At 39.3% G+C, this 17,966-nt stretch overlaps 1 long non-coding RNA gene across 2 annotated transcripts in view; it reads right to left on the bottom strand.

The window, feature by feature from the left end:
* Positions 1-17,966, bottom strand: part of LOC131704969 (uncharacterized) — a 92,520-nt gene that overhangs the window by 59,219 nt on the left and 15,335 nt on the right. For both annotated transcript variants that reach the window (XR_009310080.1, XR_009310079.1), the window contains exon 2: positions 12,341-12,481. This is a non-coding gene — a long non-coding RNA (uncharacterized LOC131704969). The remainder of the gene's footprint in view (positions 1-12,340; positions 12,482-17,966) is intronic.

Here is a 17,966-nt window from a genome sequence, read left to right as displayed (position 1 = left end):
TTTTTTGGTCCAATACCTAAACGGAGGTAAATATTCACTGTGTGTGGGGGGAGTTTGTGTCTGGGGGTGTGCGTGTGTCTGTGTGGGTGGGGTGTGGGAGGGGGTTGTGTGTGGGGGGGTTGTGTGTGGGGGGTGTGCGTGTGTGTGTAGGTGGGGTTTGAGTGTGGGGGTGTGCGTGTGTCCTTGTGGGTGGGGTTTGTATGTGGGGTGGTTGTGTGTGGGGGTGTGCGTGTGTCTGTGTGGGGGTTTGTGTGTGGGTGGGGTTAATGTGGGTGTTTGTGTGAGTGGGGTTTGTGTGTGGGTAGGGTTTGTGTGTGGTAGGGGTGTGGGTGGGGTTTGTGTGGGTGTTTGTGTGTGAGTGGGGTGTGGGTGGGGTTTGTGTGTGGTTTGTGTGTGGGTGGGGTTTGTGTGGGTGTTTGTGTGTGTGGGGGAAAAGTCTACATTACTGACCCTCTTTGGGAAGAAAGTTCAAATGCAAAATTTCAGAGAGGAAAAAAATATATATATGTCATGGTAAATGGAATGGTAAACATTACCAGCAAGAAGCTACTATGATTTACCTGTTCCTTCCGCAGAGACCAGGCTGTTAACAGTGGTATTAACACATGCGTTGCATCCAGTGAATCTGGACAGTATCTTTAACTGTGATAAGAGCACATTTATAAAGTGCTTTAAACAGAAGTGGTCCTCAAATGATTTTCTTCGTCCTAATCATCATCATTATCAGTGTTTCTTCCATTTTCAGGGTTTCAGTGACTGATTTACTGACTGCCGATTCAACACAGTGTTAATTATTTCACATAAATTATTTCATTCATTCATTTCTTATACATTTTAAGCATGTATAAAACATGGCATAAAGTTAAATACAATATATGATACTATAATTCATTATTAGTCAGCCACTGTGCTTTTCTTTCCAATGTACATACAAAAATACCTCCAAAAGTCCCAGACACACAATGCCGGTATCTTGCAGTGCTGCTTCTATTGGGGGAAATAAAATGGACATATTTGTGATCTATTTATAGCATTTCGTTTTCTTGTAAAATTCTTTCACTTCTCAATTCTACGCACCTGTTCATCTCTAAAATCTTCTTCTTCTTCTTCTTCTTATTATTATTATTATTGTTATTATTAATAAGATTTCTGAAAAAGAAACCAAAACTACAAGAGTTTAAAGCAGTAGGAGAGATTATATATACAGATATATATATATATATATATATATATATATATATATATATATATGACCTCCCTGAGCATTAACACAATCCTGGCAGCGTTGATACATAGACCCGATCAGCCTCTGGATAGACTGCTGTGGGATGTTCCGTCGCTCTTCCTGTGCAGCTGCAGCCAGCTGGTGAAGGTTGGCTGGTCGCGGTTGTCTCCTGTGGATGGCGCTGGAGATTTGGTCCCACAGATGTTCTGTTGGACTCGGGTCAGGAGAAAAAGCTGGCCACAGCAAGACCTCGACATAGTTTTCTTGAAGTCGTGCAATTGTAATCGCTGATCTTGCGTTAATTAAAATCATGTCTTTTGAATAGCTATTTATACAGATTCTTAAATCAACTCATTTTGGCAATTTTAACTCAACTCAAATACTAAACACTGAGTACCTGGCGTTTTTATGAAATCACATGACTTGAGCTCAGTGTTTTGTTATCTCAAGGAACAATACTACTCAAACAATCAACAATCCTATCTAATGCAAATAACATTATGTTTGTGCGCGATGTGAGCTACTGATGTGAAACTTAGACTGTCGCGTTTTCATTGTGCATTATACAGAAACTGGCTGGGTGTTTTACTTATTTATTTTTTATTTATTTATTTACTTTTTTTAAAATACAAAAGTAAATAATAGTACATTTTATAGGGTTGAAAATAGGAAAACAAAATATGTCAGTGCTTCTCAACAAGGTGATGGAAAATTAAAAAAAACTAAAGCTTTAGCTTCAGCAAGATAAATGACAAAAAAATTATCTTAAACATCTTCGAAGTGGCCTCTGTTTGAAAAATGCTTTTGTTTTGTCGCACTTGTCAGCGTCAGTGCAGATAAAGAGGGTTCGAATGTGTGGTTCCAGATACAGCATTGGCTGGGTTTCAATCTTTCACTACCAGAAAGATCCCTATAATGGATACAGTGCGATCAATAAACAGAAGAATGGCTGGATCAATAAACAGACTGATCACTTTCACAGTTGACAAGATTTAAATCTGGACTGGTGAACTCACACACACACTCTCCTTAGGAGCTGAGACAAAGGTATAATAATAATAATAATAATAATAATAATAATAATAATAATAATAATGCACAACACAGTAATATTAAATGTAATAATATAACATAATTCTACCCACAAATGTATATACTTCCACTCTTTTTCATCATTATCATTGTTAATAATAATAATAATAATAATAATACATTATTATTATTATTATTATTATTATTATTATTATTATTATTAGCAATACAGTCCAGATAAAGGAATTACCACTTGCCTTTAAAAAATGAAAACAAAATCGCCAGTTGCTATATTGTTATATCTAATAGGACTTGTGAATTTTTACATTTCATTAGTTAAAATTGCTGTCTGACTCGGCACTGTCGTATTTTAAAATCTAAGACTATTAGCATTAATAAAGTGCTTACAAAATTCCAACTGGCTCCTATTAATATAAATATTACTTGATATTACCCAACTGTTTTTTTTGTTTGTTTTTAAATCCTTAAGCACTGTGTTATGTTCTAGTAGTTGAAAACTACTTTTTTTTGTGTTGGAACATTTATGAAATTGTCACTGCAAAGATGAAAAAATATATATGTTTTAGAAAAATATATATACAGGAATAAGAAAATACATTTGTACATGAATGTGTGCATGTGTTATTAATACAAGGAAATCTGCATTCAGTATAATAATTATTACCTTTTAAGATCTACAATGCAAAACTAGAGATTCTGTGAGTCGACAGGATATTTTAACGAAGGTTAAAATTACAGCATCTTTAGCACAAATTGAAGATGAAATCAAAATCAGTTTGGCCTAAACCTTAAAAAATGTTTAACACAGTGAAAGGCATAATAAAGTGTAATAAAGCACAGTGAAAGCATGGCATGTTTTAAGACCAGAGAGGTACTGTAAATCACAATTTAAAAGAAAAAATAGCAAAGGAAATTCATAGGAAAGCATAGGGAAGCTGAAGTTTTATAAGGGATTAAGCCTAGCTTTGGTATATCATGGAGCTGTCTGGTGAGACAAACTAAAAGAAATTACCAAACAAAACTAAAAACGGAAATGCCTACTGAAGAAGCCTATGAATTCCTTAAAATTCAGAACACAAGAGGATCTCCTTTCAGATAACCTAAAGGGTTGAAAAGCAGTATCTCCGCTCCTAAGAAATGCCCCTTTCGTAAAACAAAGGCGCAGTTTCTACCTCTGTAAAAAGACGGATAGTAAACTTGACCTGTCTCTGAGACTGCGGTAGGGGTAGTAGAGGTAGCAGCGGTGACTGGGGGTGGGGGGTGGAATAGAGGGTGGAGGGGTAGGGGTAAAGTTGTGTCCAGACATGGCAAAGTAGATCTACGTGCACGGTGAGGTCACTAGCACAGCCCCGGGTGAATCTCAGTTCACATTAGCATACAGACAGGCTTCTACAATGGAGAGTCCATCTGTTCCCGTCAACAATTACAAATCTAATGTCAACCACTTCGCTCGCTGGCTGTGGCACGCAGGTTGGAGCGAGGGGAGAGACCGAGAGAGAGAGAAAGAGAGACACTCCGTTTCCGAGTTAAATACCCGATAAGTGACGGAGGGTATCGCTAGGTGAACAGGAATTGAACCCTTGAACTATACTTACCCCCTCGCCAATCATTATCTCAACCCATCACATCAGCTGTTCCTATTCTTTATGCAGGACTATACAACTTTTTTTTTTTTTTTTTTTAAATTACTAAAGGCCGAAAAAAAAAAAAAAAAAGAAGAAATGTGCGCTGTAAAAGAATGCACCAGAATGTCACAATTAGAAATGGGCTCAGTATATTAGGGTAATTGTTTTTTTTTTTTTTTTTAATGCCGAAATTATTCTATCAAACCCCTTTTTGACCCGTCATTGGCAGGTCAAGGCAGCTGAGAGAGCTATCATTTACCCTGTTTTGTAAGACAAGTAACACTTAATTTTTTTTATAATAATAATAATAATAATAATAATAATAATAATAATAATGATAATAATAATAATAATAATAATAATAATAATAATAATAATAATAATAATAATAATAATGGCTGGGAAATCATGTATGACTTCTCAGTGGAAAAATAACATCATTAATATAGCTTGTGCATGCCAGGTGCATTTTTTCTAGTTAAGACGGTATAACAATGGCTACGATTTTACAATGATTTCCGATTGAATATATAGAGAAAGGCTTGCAGATGGCATTTTAATGCATTACCGAATTTAAATCTCAGAATACGACACAGTCAAATTATTCCACATTATCCCATATAACGCCTGACGTACCTTGGTGAATTTGCATGTGCCTCTACATCTTAAAATAAAAAGAGTCAGAGATACACAACAGCACTCCAGATCTGCTGTCTTGTTTAATTTGATTTGATTACTTATTCACTGTATTAATAATGCATCTTCATCTAGTGCTACTTTAGGATGGGCTCCCCATTTAATTATTATTATTATTGCTAATGCAATAATCACATCACCATAAATTCTTGGCAATTACATCGCTCTTAACCTTGCAGGGAAGTTCGTTGACTAGCCAAATACTGGCATCGCGTCAATTCTGTTCGTGGGTAGAAAGCTGGCAAACGGTTCAATCCACATTTTGATATCATGGGAAATAAGGAATTTGTTCCCATGGGTAAAAGACCAAATAACTGATGAGGGATTCCCATCTCATGAACAGCCACTGAACTCTGAACTACACTTAACCCTTTGTAGCGATTAACTTTGTGTCGCAAGTTCGCGACGCAATACACACACAGATTGTCTTTTTTTTCTTTCTTTCTTTCTTTCTACAAAAAAAAACTTTCACTAAGGTTCAAGATTTAAAGAAAGACAAGGATGCCGCTATCATTTATCCCCCTCCACCTTCCCCAAACTATCAAGAGACAGGAAGAGAGAAGGGGGCGATTGTTTAGTTGCAATGAAATTGAACCTTGAACTAAATTTCCCTGCATTGCACTGCGGTCATTTTCATTAGCGAGCATGACATTCTACCCATTAGTTTTTTTTTTTTTTGTTCTTCCCCTTGCTGAAATTAAACACCCCTTAGTTAAGGTTAAGGAGAGGAATCTGTCAATGAACCACCGCGAGGGAGGTGAACATAAAATGAACTCTGAACTCCAGTTACCCTTTCTTTCAGGGGGGGGGGGGGGGGGGGGCAATTATAATAATGATTCCATCGCTCTGCTACCTATTTTTATTATTCGCTTCAAACATAAATATATCGGGATCTATCACACAGTTGTCAGTGCTTATTTTGGAAATGCTTTTCTCTGGGGGGGAAAAAAAAAAAGCACTTGGTTCTTAGGTTCTTGTGCGTTTGAGTACGGTACATTATTACAGACGCCATGCTTGCTTGCTTGTACATTTCTTTAGCTGCGTGGTCACATTTTGTTCATCATACAGTATTAGGAGGCCAACACAACATAACATTACCGCCTTGTATGCGATATAGAAACCTTACATTGTAATGTGATTAAGGAATGGCTGGAAAATGTGATGCCTGCCTTTGAACAGGCAGCGAAATAACAGGGCTCTGAAAACCCTTATATATATAACACAAAGCTCTCTTTGCAGTGTTAAAATGAAACAGCTGCACGCGGCATTAACGGTTTTAGTTATCTCTGCACTTGATAAAAGACAATGTAAAAGGATAGCAGTGCCATAATTCAAATTGAATCCTGGGGTTACAGCAATTGCTCCTCGGAGGGCATTGTTTGTAAGCTGCAGGAGCATTTCAATGTATGGACTGATGCTTTACAAGGAGATTACATCTCCCACCACCTTATGAATAGCATCTCTTACACCTGCGTAACTTATCACCTGTACCACTGTCTGGCAAGGTCCTAGCCCCTCGTTTTGTCAATTAGTTGACCTCTTTCCACCCCCCTCCCAGGGACCTCATAGAGCAAGATGCTAATCTGTTATGTGATACACCTGATCCTTATGGAGTTCAACAGGTGCAGTGCTGGGGCATTTGGCCGCTACCTGCCCTACACGTCTTTGAAATTATAAATCGTTCTAGCACCCCTCGGACGATCAAATGTCCTGATTCACAAAGATTCAAGCGCAATTCCTTTTCATGCGATACAGGGAAGGCATTACCAGAAATTATTAGTAACAGCACACTAATGTCAAGATTTTGATACGCATCATGATACACTTGGCGGTCCTGATGGCTACTTGCATAATAAGATCAAAAGGATCATTTAAAGAAGGGCTGTTTTGTTCAAAGACAAAAACGAAGGGAGTTGGGGAGAGTATGTCTTCATACCAGCTATAAAACACAATTATTATTCATGGAGATAGACTTAGGACAGAGGGAAGGAGACACTTCTTCACACAGAGAGAGTGGCAAGGGTATGGAAGGGTATGAGGCAGGATCACTTGGATCCCTCAAGAAGAACCGACTTGACAAAGTTTGGAGATCAATCAGCTACTAGGAACTGGACGAGCTTAGATGGGTCCATATGGCCTCCATCTGGTTTGTACATTTATGTGATTATACATTAAGCACAATAAAAGTTACAGAAGCAGTTCAAAAGGAATGTCAATATTTTACTGTGATGCTCTGAAGTACAACAATGTACAGGGCCCCCCGGGCTTAACTTCTCACGAGAATTCAGATTCTTATTGTAGACGACTGCACTGGAACATCATGCAGCCATTAGGAGACTTGCTAGCAAGCAGTTAGAACCGACAGCTGTCTAAAACTCATTGCACTAGGATTTTCTACCTGGCAAAGTCGACGACTGTCAAAGGGGGCCATGCGTCGCAACCTAGTGCTTTATCTGTACAATTGTGGTTTTTAACATCTGTATAATAATGCGATAGAAAACATGTACAGACGCTCAACGTTTTCAATACTTGTCTTCTCCTGCTTCCAGTCTTCATCAGCGCACCCTACATATTGACACATGCCCGTCTATTACGCGGATACGGTACACAGAACAATGGAACGAGCGCCCAAAGCCTGCAAGTCCCCCCCCCCCCCCCCCCCCGAGTGCTAGTCAAGTGCCCAGTCTATTCATCACAGCTGCCCCCCCCTGAGATCCGTCCTATGTGAAGCACATGTTGGGGTTTAAGGAGCTGCTTGCTTTTTCGATTTGGTTTGCTCCGTGGAGTGGAGCTAACAAATCATCTTCCCTTGGCTGTTGGAATAAGAGCACTTTCGCCCTAATCGAGGCCAAGCCATCAGCCAAATCGTCTTTTTTTATTTTTGTCTTTGTTGTACAGAAAGGCACTGTAAATATCTTGGATGGCTGTAATGAAGTAGCCCCCATTTAGTTTCTATTTAGTTTCCAGTAAAAAATTGAGGAAACGGACATTCACGGATTACGATTAAGTGCACAGATCAATTATTAATGAATTGATTATTTAATGGTTTATTTATTTTTAAAGTAACTTGCCTTTTAGGAAACAATGTCAGGGCTAACTATTCCAGGAGGAAATAAGACTCCCATTGCACAGCAGTTTGAACTGGTTTCACTAGGACTTTAATAAAACACACACCTGAGCTTGTTACCTGTACACTGGGGTTAATCAAGCTCTTAATAAAACCTGGAATGGGTGAAACCGCTATGCAATAGGAGTCTGATTACCATCCCTGTATTCACAATACAAATATGGGTCCACGTATGCCCAGTTGTGTCTACCACAGTCTCCTGGCTTGATGTCCACAGTGGAATAAACAACAGGCAGGCTGTGCAATCCAGTTTTCACAGAGCGCGTGCAGTGTTGCAAACCGGCTTTTCCACTAAGTGCAGTAACCAGATGGAGAGCGGCTCTCTTACTGGACAGGCAGGCAGCTCAGGTGCGTTCGGCACTACCTGTTCAGGGTCGCAGGTATATAGACGCTTCACCTCATGACCTTGAAGCCAGAAAAAACAACACTGGGCCGCCGTGATACCTTCTGGAAAGCAAGACAATGCCAGCCCTCCCACCCCCGGGGCTAAAGGTTTCAGTTTCAGACAAGCCACCCCCTCCCCTCTCCTCCCCTCCCCTCCTGTCAGGCCAACACCCCGCAGGCAGTAATGACTATATCTAGCTGCCCTCCTGACTGTAGCCTCGTAAACGCATCTCTAAAGTTTCAACCTCCCCTCCACCTCTCTCCCCTTGGCAGTCTGAGTGTCTGTCAATACTGAGCCTGACATACCATCAGTCTAAAGGGGGGGGGGGTCCAGCAACAATAACAAGCGGGCTGAGTGGATGTTTTTCTGGCTCCAATTTGTTCCCTTAATGAACCAGGGGCCATTGGTACGATAGAGAGCATTATCCTAGTGAATAATGATCTCAATTGTTTTACAAGGTATGGCCACCAACGACTAAGACTACAACCTTTTTTTCTCTCTCTCTTTCTCTCCCTCTCTCATTGCAAAACACCTTCTGTTAGTTTAAGAACTGTTTGCTTAAGTCAGGTGCGGCTCTTCGATATTATCTTAACCCTCTAAGGTCTATTGTACGTTTAAATCCTCTATTGTACGTTTAAACCCCCCAACCCCTCCCCTTAAAAAAACAAAAAGCTAAACTTGACAGTGCAGTTCAACAGCATTGTCAGGATGGTCGTTGAAACTTGTTTTGTTATTTGGTTATATGTTTTTTTTATTTTTATTTTGAAATAATAACAGTGTTGGAAACTCACAGCTGTCTTTGGTTTCAGTACTCCCCTCAATTAAAAATATATATTTTTAAAGATCCGGACTCCCGCGGACGTATTTCTCACCTGTTATGCCAGCTCTGAGGATGGTCTTGAATTCACCGAAACGTTTGCCTTGCACTTTTCGCTCTGTACTTCTGTTATAAAATAAATGACTTTGTATTTTTTGCATTTTAGCAACGAAAAAACAAAAATGTCTTGGCATATTTAATCGTGTCTAGTGTGTGGATTTAGTATTTATCTATGTCAAATGGCCCGGAGCCATGAGTTTGGGGCGACCTGACCTCTGTTAAACTCTCCTATAGCGCATCCACATAGTAAACCTACACACTCACTTTGTTCAAACCTACTCATGCGCTCATTCAAGGTACATGTTATATCAGCTCAGAGCAGATTTTGCAAGGCGCCTGACTGCTTATCTCCTGGCACGTACCTACAGGCTCAATGCAAGAAAGGGAGTTCTGAAACCCAGGACTGGGTGCAGGGTTAGTGCGAGTTTCCCAGCAGTACTAGCTGATACTAAACATACAATACGCCAGACAGGTTAAACAGTGTTCAGATGAGGAACTTGGTAACTTTTTCCACTGCTCTATATCTAAATATATCATTTTTAACACACGCTTTCAAGACAGTCCCTAGGGGAAGCCGACGCACAGTCATACGTTACAAGACGCCATATTTCATTCTTAAACAAACAGCCAACGGGGTCACAATTAAATATACATTACGAAGATCTAGAATCATACTATAAACATCAGCACAATCAATTACTATAAAAATAAATACATCTATTGAATACTACTCCAGTATATAAAGTAGTCTATTGTAATTGTGAGACCACCATGAAAAAATAAATACAAGAAAAAAAACCAAAAAGGAAATGTTGAGTGTACCGTCCGTCATACTTTCTTGCAGCAAAAATGCTCTTCAGTTTTTGTTTGCATTCTGGAATCCTTTTTTTTTTTTTTGATAATTAGTTTCAGTCCTTGGTGAGCCTCTGGGATGGCACATAATTGACACATCACTGACACTGTTGTCTGCTCCGTTATTGAATCGTATTTTGTCATACTTGTACTTGCTAGAAAGAAAAGTCATTGTATTTTATCTTGCTCTTAATTGTATTATTACTTGTACTGTGATTCTTGAAATGCATTTTTGTTTACGACTGTAAGTCGCCCTGGATAAGGGCGTCTGCTAAGAAATAAATAAATAATTGTTTACATTTTGTATTATTTGTATTTATTTAACAAAAAAAAAAACAGCTTTATAATAATATCTCTTTATAATATGCACCTTATTAGTAGCCATTAGTCTAGCAGCACACACTTTAATGTATATGCATGCAGTAGCAGAAGTTTAATGAATGCAGTAGCAACTTTAAAATAACATGCATACAGAGGACATTACCCTGCACCTATTTGCATAAACCATTTTCGGCAGATTTCACAGACCCTAATTAGCACAACCTTAGACTACACCAACCTCAGATAAATCAGTCCAAGATTACTTCTAAAATCGGGGTCTGTGATAAACTATTCCATTTAACTACAACACTTAATTCTTGCAGCATGATGTAATTTAAAAAAAAATCTACCCACAGGACCAATTACATAGTTTCGGTGCGTTATAATGGAACATAACCCTCCATGTGCTACTGGAGCGGTCGGTCTGCTGTTTAGGGTTGATCTATCTATCGGAGGCCTGTATAAGGGTCTGTGGTGTTAAAAACAATGATGCATTAAGGGGGTGCTTGCTTTATTAGGGTTTTTATTGCGGCTGGCCACCACACTTCACTACAGTATTTGCTTAAACCAGCAAGGGCAGTTTGGAGAGTCAAAAGAGGTGCGCTCTACTATCCTTTTACCACTGGAGGGAGCTCTGTAACCCCTTTCAATTTTCAACAATACTAACAGGAGCAGCACCCTCCCACTTCCCCCACCCCCTCCTCTGATTCACCCAGCCCCTGATCCACAGAATTAGCATAAGAGGGGTGGCTTATGTCCCAACCAATAAACAAACTTAACTGCACAAATATATGGTGCAGTGATAAATCAAATAGGTGAATAGGTGGACAGCAAACTGCAAGACAAATTATGATATACTGCACATGTACATTAATGTAGATGGATAGCGACATTTGAATGGACATCTTTTTAAAAGACACAAAATGCCTAAGTGGATTACCGTGCATACATAGGACTGACAAAAAAAAAGAAAGATTTTTTTTTTTTTTACAGACAGACAAATTGCACAAAGGGTTGTTCCTGATATTCAAATTGTTCAGATCTAGCTGTTGCATCAATACTTGAGGGTTCTTAAGTGCCTATCTGTCGTTTCACTGTACAGCGTTTTCCATTGCTTGCAGACATTTTCCATTTGATTGATTTTTTTTCATATACAAGCACGCTATAACCGGTTCAGGAAAAAACTAATCCAGATGCTAGTAGAGACCGCCACCTGAATCGCTCAAACCGCAGTGTGCAAGAGACTTGAAACAAGATCTGGAATGAGAATGTTTAGTTAGTTTTGCTCAAAAGACTCTTCTGACAGACACCTGGAGTCGATACGGCTCGTAGTAACTGCATTCAGACTATATGCTGGTTACAAAGCCCCTTGCACCTCATTGCACTCTTGTCTTAACTTGCTGCCTTTAAATTATTACAGCTTCTTATAGGTTTATAATGCAACATTAACAGAGGTGTATATAGCACCACAGGACTATCATGACAACAAACAGACGTGTGTGGCACCTGACTGTTTCCAAGAGTTCGACCACGTACCGGAGAATGATCTTTTGCACATCAACTCCCGAAGCTGTGGAACTGGTTTCCATCACAGTGTGAAGACGGAATCTGGGATGGAATTTTCTTTCTCTGGTTTTAAAGATCGTATGTGTGGGGACTTGCAAAGAACCTCCTGCCAATGCTTCTCCTCCTCCCGTCCACATTAACAAACAGATACATGTCTTATATTTACTCTGTCCTTTGATCTCCGTATGCTGCTGATTAAGAACCACACATGCTTTTATTGTGTGGTTTGTACTTTGCAATTGTTCTTTTTTTGTTGTTGTTCCAGGACCCCCTTGTAAACGAGGCCTCGGTCTCAATGGGTAAATCTCCTGGTTAAATAAATAAATGAGGCTTGGTGGTCCAGTGGTTAAAGAAAAGGCCTCGATACCAGGAGGTTCCCAGTTCAAATCTCCGCTCAGCCACTGTGTGTGACCCTGAGCAAGTCCCTTAACCTCTGTGCTCTCCGTGCTTCGGATGAGACGTAAAACCGAGGTCCTATTGGAAGTGACTCTGCAGCAGTTTTTGGTGCATGGTTCACCCCCTAGACTCTGTAAGTCGCTTTGGATAAAAGCGTCTGCTAAATGACTGATTAACAATACATAACAATAATAAAATCAATAAAAGTGAAACTCACTTTCAGGAAAGCCTTCGTCCTGATAGTCTGATGCCACGGACGCGCTGTCGGAGGGCAGAGAAGACGGGATGAGGTTTAAACTCTGAGTGTCATCGGAGCAGTCTTAATTCCTAGACCCCAAGTACAAGCTTGCTGAATCGCCTGGAAATGAGACACACACACAAAAAAAAACACAACAACAATAATAAACGGGTCAGTCCACGATGCCATTTTATTAAAATGAACCCTTTAGTGCTTTAGTTTAGGGGTCCATTATAAGTCAGGGCTTGTAGTCCATCCAATTAATCCGAGGAGCAGAGTCATTTTAAAGACAGCCAGTGTACACACATACAGAGGAAGGGATGGAAATAGGACTCCCGTTGCATAGCAGTTTGATCCATTCCTGGTTTTACTATGAGTTTAATAGTAACACACCTGAGCTTGTTACCTGTACACACTGTGGCTAAACAAGCTCTTATTATAGCCTGGATGAATCTAGTATGCACCAGGTCGTACTTCCATCCCTGTAAGTGATTATATGTTATTAATTATGGTTGTGCGGATTTCGGGGTTTAGAAACGAGCAATTACAGACCACCCTGCATAGTTACTGTATTAAACTGCACATAAAAGCAAACAGCTGTCCGGCTGAACAAACAGGGCTTGGCCCTTATTACAGTCCCAGCCACAAGAATAATTATTAAAAAAAAACAAAACAAAAAACAAACAGACAGAAATCTCAGTCCAATGCTTCTACTGTTAACTACACCTATTATAATCACCTTGATTAAAAAAAAAAACACTTTTTAAAAAAGGTTACAAAGAACAAGGAAACGCTACGAATCTCATAAATAACTAACTCAAAATGAAAGGGTTCATTAAAAGATGCGCACAGCAACATTGATAATACACACTATGCCGATACAGTATATATATATATATATATATATATATATATATATATATATATATATATATATATATATATATATATATATATATATATATATATATAATTTTTCTAAATGCAATATTTAATAATGCTACAGCGTTATGCCATAAAGAATCTGAATAGATAAATAAATAAATAGATTGTAAAAGTTAAATAAATGACCCAAGTGCAACATCATCGTTTTCTGCATGCCCCCTCTTTTAAACGCTGCGCTTCAGCATTAATCACTTGACATGCAGCGAGCTATTACGATGATGTGGGATATAATTTCCAGGGCTCTCCTATTAAATGTAGTTTAATTAAATTAACAAATTGATTTAAAAAATGCTGCAGCATCCTGGGCTGTCTTGTCTCTCCTCTCCGACAGGAGCTGACACATGCCTTCTCTACACTCCCGAACAAAAATAAATACATTAATACATAAATGAATGAGTAACAAACACTGCCCGGGTCTTACACTGCTGTTAAAAAGTTTAATTTACGGAACTGAACTGCTCTGTACACACGTCAGATGCGACACGCAACTTCTGTTCGTGCTCCATTTACTTAATAACACATTTCACAAGTTAAGACAACCACCTCCGGTTTTAATTGCTGGTCTGAGGTTTCCTGTTGTGTGTGTCCAGGACTTGATTTTTCTTCTTCTTTTTCAAGGGTTATCAGATCAGTTCAGCCGCCAATGCAAATGTCACCTCAATACCAGAATGTTTTAATTTAGCCATTTAAACTTAACAGTATTGTTGTAAAGGATAGACCTGTGTGCACTGTATGCATAAAAAGGTATCATCACACACACACACACACACATTTTACAGTACGCCTCTCTGATCCAAAAATCTGTTTCATGCCATACGCATTTATATCAGAGATAGGGGGCATCCGTACAAACATGATCTTGATACCAACAGCAAGAAAAGGCGAGTGAAGCAATACCTTCTGCACCCTATAGGGGGCACTCCCCACTGACTGAGAAGCTGAGAGACGGAGTGTTAAAACAATATGTGTGTGTGGTGTGTGGGTGTGTGCACATGGGGGGTGTGTGTGTGAGTGGAGATATATATATAGGTACTGTTTTTACAAATGACCACCAGGTAAACACCTTGCAGTCCAGACCGCACCTGTGATAACTGCCCCCAGGGGAGTCATTAAAAGACTATCCATAAGGTCTGGCATTGGGACCTCAGACAGACAGAAAGCCATACAGATGCATCGCATGACCTTGACCCTGTGACAGCAGCAATATTCTGGGTCTTGTGTAACACCCTGAGGGTCCGTCCAGTTAATCTGAGCAGCAGATCCAAATACCACCACTGTCTGAACGTTAGATTAGGGCCGAACCTTATAAAAGTTCACCACTGTATTTATTTGTGCACGGATAATTTTACATCGGGTATTATGATTAGCTCTTAAAGAAATATTACCCACCGATTCTAAATATTACCCAAGTTCTTCTGCTGTTCCTCCTGTCGGTACGGTTGCTCATTAGACCCTGTCCTTGCCAGTGAAGCATGCTAAATGAAACATGCTAAATGGGTTAAACCTGCTGCTGATAATGACTCTGGCGAAGCCTGATGTATTTGGGAGTCGAGGAATGGCTGTCCTCTACTGTATCAGCAAGGATTTTCACAGCAGAAAGGCTTCTAATGAGGGGCAGGTTAATGTCCTGTTCGAGTGCATTGTGACTTGTGACTTATTAAAAGAGAATCGCATTTGCATTATAAGGAGCAACATCCTTGGCTTCCAAATGGATTCCCTTGATTGTTATTAGCGTGAGCAGCTTTGCCAATGGTCTCCTTATCACTGAGATGACAGTCCTTTTGTTTTGGGTTTTTTTTTTTGTTTCACTTTAATTGCAGATGCACAGAAGGATCGGGCTGATGAATTAAATCAGGTTTTTTTTTTTGGTTTTTTGTTTGTTTTTGTTTTTACATGCATGAAGCGTTGCCAACAAAAATTGACAAAGATGCTTTTCAGAAATATCAAAGTTAAATTAAAAACAGACTTTGGCAATAGCTTGGGCTAAAAACTAAAACTGGCAACTGCATTCCGAACGCGTTTCATAAAACGATTTGATTTTGGGAGCCTGTCAATGTTGGGAGTGTGTATAATCAATACAGACACTGTGTAGATCATTAAGCCGGACTCTGGTGTGTCTTTTTGTTCAGTCTTAAACGGGTCAGGTGTGATGCCAGACACATCTTTAACTCAGATCTCCTTTGATCCTCAACCTCGAACATATTTCAAAAGGCTGTGAAAGGTTGTGAATGGTCAATTAGTTAATAAAATTGCTCCCTGTTTGCCTAGCCTACTTACTACACCAACAGCATCAACAGCAACCAGTGTGCATGTCTTATACAGACAGAAAGAAAGAAAAAGAACGAACGAACAAAAAGATCCTGTCAGCTTCCTAATTTAGGAAGAGTCCCTTGCCACTTGCAAACTAGGCTAGGTCAGGTAAAAAGTTGCTCTGGCACATTGGATAGTTTCCATTGCTAATTTCCTAACACGCTCTGCTCTTCTGGGGGGTTAGTTATTTGTTTTAAGTAGGACACAGAAGCAGCAATGATATCCTGAATGCGACGTCAAGGGGCCTCATGAATATTCAAACACCTGAGAACCTGGTGTTCTCAACCGCCAGGGGTTCTCATGAATATTCATGAGGAGGACTCAGTCTCTTGAGTGATTGGCCAGTAAGGGGAGAACAGCCAATCACAATATCCCACCCAGCTGCCCCTGTCAAACTGACTCTAGGTGCCGTTACCAGGACTTTCCAGTAGGGTGGGCTGCAGTGCACAAGACTAAAAGCAAAAACCTGCAAAAAAGGTGGTTAACTGTTTCACCGCCAGACAGCAGCCCGCAATCGTTTCTGTAGCCCAACCCCCACTAAAACATGCAACAAGAGCAGAACACGCAGTTTATTTAAGATTGTAACAACTTAACCACAGACTATTTAAAAATTTTAAAATTGTAATAATCTGTCTGCTAGTTTTTGCAAATGCTCCTCGGAATCAAAGGGAAAAGTGAGCTTGTCTTAAAACTCGGAACTGTGGAACCTCTTGGAATGAACATTCTATTCTGACAATCATGACATCATCCACAGAATTTCTGAAAAATAACAGGTTTACTGCGCTGGGTTTACTTTTCTTGTCTAGACAGCTGAAGGGCTTTTTTGTGTGAAACATCCTGAAATAAAAAAAAACCACATTTTATTAATCATTTAAACCTTTTGTGCACATACAAAAAAAAATAATTTTAGATAGATAGATAGATAGATAAGAGAGCGAGAGACAGAGACAGAGCCAGCTATCTCTGTTCCGCTCGCTCCTCATGTGCTGTGTTTCAGAAATGCACAATGCTTAAAGGTCTGGCTTTATCTCTCTTTTCATCTGCTAGCTATGTTTTCACTAATGTACACACAGATGGGAGGCTACGATAAGGCCAGATTCTGTACATATTTCAGTACACTGGGGATTTTCAGGGCCCTGTCAACAAACGTACACCCCCATTCACAACGGGAGCACTGCACAAATAAAACAAAACGTCTGTGAGCTGAAAAATATTTTAGCGATTGTAAATACAGCACTGTCTATACCAGTGGAGCACAGCTCAGGTCATGGAGGGTCGGGGTCCTTCCTGGTATTTTGTTCTAACCATACCCTAAATTAGTTAACTGGACCAATTAAGCTTCTAATAAGGTCCAATAAAGTACTTTAGGGTGCAGTTGGAATAAAAACCTGCAGGGACAGCGGCTCTCCAGGACTGAGTTATGCACCACTGCTCTATACCCTTATAATAGCGCTCCACAGTAAAGTGTAATAAAGCACAGTGAAAGCATGGCAAAGCATAGGCAAGCATTGTAAATTATAGCGAGGTATGGTAAAGCATATTTAATCAACATGGCAAACCAGGGTAAACTATGGTAAAGGGATAGTATAACCATGGGAAAAGCATGGTAAAGCTGCACACATACAGTGCAACAATACCATGGCAAACACGTATAAGGGTACCCTAGATGCATGGAACAGTATAAGCATGAATAAAAGAATGCTACCATGCAAATCATTTACTATGGTATTTCACTTATAAAATGTACAGGCAGATGCAATGTTTCTGCTGTTAAGGGCGTAGTAGGTTTTTTTCTTTTCTTTTTTGGCTCCTACTTTTATATGTTGGCTGACCTAGCCTGTGTCATATATACGGGAAGCAAGGAGAACTGAAGCAGCTCCTGAGCTCATATGAAAGAACTGTAACCCTTATGAGGTCAGATAAAAAAAAAACTCTATTCTAGTCATATATATGTATATATATATATATATATATATATATATATATATATATATATATATAAATAAATAAAGCAATGGAAAATATTTTATTTATTATGTTGCCAAAACTACTCTGTTCAGCTATTTTCAATATTTCATGCGTGAAAAAGGTTAACAAAGCCATTAAACGGAGTATTTTGGAATTCGAACTACTCGGTACAATTGCGAACACCATAAAGAAAAAAGATAAGGCGAAAGAAGCGAATAATAATAATATGCAATTTGAAGCTAGATACTGTACTTTTTAATGTTACAAACGTTAAGTTCTTACTAATTCCCCAGAGGTGATTTTCCATTCAAATGCTAGGTTTCTTTCACTCGATTAGTAACTGAACCAAAAATAACAAATACAGAGGGTTTAGGATTCAGCG

Source organism: Acipenser ruthenus, chromosome 33 (assembly GCF_902713425.1).
Source record: "Acipenser ruthenus chromosome 33, fAciRut3.2 maternal haplotype, whole genome shotgun sequence".
NCBI lineage: Eukaryota > Metazoa > Chordata > Actinopteri > Acipenseriformes > Acipenseridae > Acipenser > Acipenser ruthenus.
Note: the sequence above shows the minus strand (reverse complement) of the source record. Positions and strands in the feature narration are given on the sequence as shown.